The following is a 2,679-nucleotide window of genomic DNA, read 5'->3' as shown; positions in this document are numbered from 1 at the left end:
ATCTAGACGATCGGCGGCTATGGAGCCGCCGATCGTCTATATGTGAAACACCCGGTAATGGGTGTTTGCATTGGTCGGGTCTTTTCTGCCCATGCGTGCCCGCTGGGGGGCGCGCGCGAGCAGAAAAAAAATGCCGTCTGCAGACGGCAACCCGCCAGTGCTGCAGTGCCGTCCGTCCGTTTTTTTACAACGGGCGGACGGCAAGTGGTTAAAGTATGATTAAAAAAATCCCCAATGTCATAATACATTGCAACAGCGTACTTTTTCCAAAGAGCTGTTTATCAATAAAAGGCAGTTATTGAGCTGCAGTCACATGACTTAGCATAGTTTGAGATGATGTCATCAGTCTTTAGCAGACAGGAAGCAGCATTTCCACACTCTCCTCTAATCCAGTGATCTGCTGCAACATTTCAGCTCGTTAGAAGGTTTTTTGGTGGGGGCTGAAATGTCAGACATTTGCAAACACAGCCAAGGATTGAACAAGCTCCAAAATGTATGTGTCATCCCTGATCCAGAAAGTAAATTCTGACACTGCATATTGTTTAACAAAGATGGTGTCATCATTTTTATGAGAAAAGTAGATGAAGGCATTGTCAGGGGGAGTGATGCGAGTAAGCATCATAGGTAATTAAATATTACTTATTTTTAACAAAAGGTCCACTTTAACCATCGTCTAAAGACGCCCGCTCAGATCTAGAGAGCTCGGGCCGGCCGTTTTTTTACTACGACCGGCCCGGAGGTGGTTAAGCAACATTTCATTGGTTGATATATGTCACACACTTTGAATATCATCAGTAATCTTTCCAATACCTTATTTAATAAGACCATACATGTTATACTTGAGTGTATGATTTTTTTTTAACATGTGCATTTTAAGTGGGAAAGCCCAGGGAATCTTGTTGATTTATGTGACCATTACTTGTATCTGTCCTATCTACTTAGGCAAAATGTTGCTTAAAGGAGAACTATGAGGTGAGTGCTTTTCACTCACCTCATAGTTCTAGCCGACCAGTGACAATGAGACTGTCACAGGTCGGCTCAGTAGATCGGGAGGTGAGCGAACACATACCGGATTCGCTCGCCTCTCGATCCTGTCACGGTTCTCTGCCGTGACAGGGGGAGGGGCTGGATTCCCCTCTCCCCGCTCCGATCTGCCAGCGCTGACTGGCGGAACGGATGGGGGAGGGGCAGGTACAGCTGGCTCTGCCTCTAGATAGGCAGAGCCAGCTGTCACTCACGCAGCTGGGCGGATCCCGTCATGTAAGTCGTGATCCGCTCCGGCTGCGGCGTCTCAGTATACCGCGAGCTGTAGCTTGCGGTATACTGAGCTTAGGGTAACGGGAGGACGCTAGTTTGTGTCCTCCCGTTACCCTAAGGAGAACTATGGGGAAAACACTGACCCCATAGTTCTCCTTTAATCGTATCTTGATCTTATTCACCAAGTGTCATTCTTAATTGTTTAGATAAAAGGTTGTTTAATCCTGTCTTGAGTTTTTCATATAAAATTATACTGGCTAAAATGAATAAAAAAGGCAGGGCATATGTGCATACTACTGAGAAGCTTCTGGTCAACAGTTGTCATGTTGATACAGTAACGTCTTATAACAGCATGGACATCTGTTAATTTATTAAGGAATGTACCTTTCCCAGGAGCAAAACAGAACTAAACATGTCAAGTTCCCAAATTACTGTAACAGGTTTATTGATGTCACATTGAAAATGATAACATTACCTCATGAATTAATGTTGTTTAGCAATCACCCCATAACTAAAATATGACCTGTAAATCAGGATGAGCCAATTCAAAGTAAAATTGTTTTAAAGCAAAGTCAGTGTATTTGCTACCACCAAAAGTGCAGTCATTCAACTTTACTTTACATTTTTGCTGTAAGAATCTGTACTGTTTTTAAATATTTTGAAATACTTGAATATTAAAAATATTTCATTAAATTACATAAAAATGTATAACATATAAATGATCTAAAAATATACATGTTGACTTCCAAAAAATATGGAACATTTAACATAGTTTTTCTTTTATTATTTTAATTACTAGTCATGGTGTAAGGTGAGGCTCCCTCACCCTGAATGAGGACCTGATGGTAATGAACACTTTCAATAAAATAAATAGCAGATGAAAACCTCACCTTGTAGCTACATAATTTTGAAGACTGACTGATAATGTTACATCTTTCATTTACTTTAAGCTTAAAAAATATTTGCAGCTGAAATTTAAACCAAACATTAAAATAAACATTTTTAGAAACAGTTTTAAAATGGAAGTAAAAAGGTGCCCAGGTGAAATGAGCTTGAGTGTCAGATGTATGATATTCAACTATAGATGAGTGTATTTTTTTAAAGCTATAAATGTTTTAGTTTTAATATTACATGCCAGTGATTTTTAATGCCCCTTGCACATAGGCTGATCAGGAGGGAATCCATCCCCTCCTGATCAGAGCAATACAGAGCGGACATCTGTTTCCATCCAGTTTTTTCCTCCATCGTAAAAAATTTAAATTACCGGACCACGTGTAGTTCTATGGGGAATCAAATGTAAATGAACATGTGTTTACATATTACCTCCAATCTGCCACAATCAGGTCCTGCAAAACAGAACTCAGAGCTGTTTGTTTTCTGGATCTGGCCGGGGGGGGGGGGGGGGCGGGGGGGACAAGGGCC

This window comes from Nanorana parkeri, unplaced genomic scaffold, assembly GCF_000935625.1.
Source record: "Nanorana parkeri isolate BGI_ZX_2015 unplaced genomic scaffold, ASM93562v1 scaffold108, whole genome shotgun sequence".
NCBI classification, from domain to species: Eukaryota; Metazoa; Chordata; class Amphibia; order Anura; family Dicroglossidae; genus Nanorana; species Nanorana parkeri.
The sequence above is the reverse complement of the archived record's forward strand: the minus strand, read 5'-3'. Positions refer to the sequence as shown.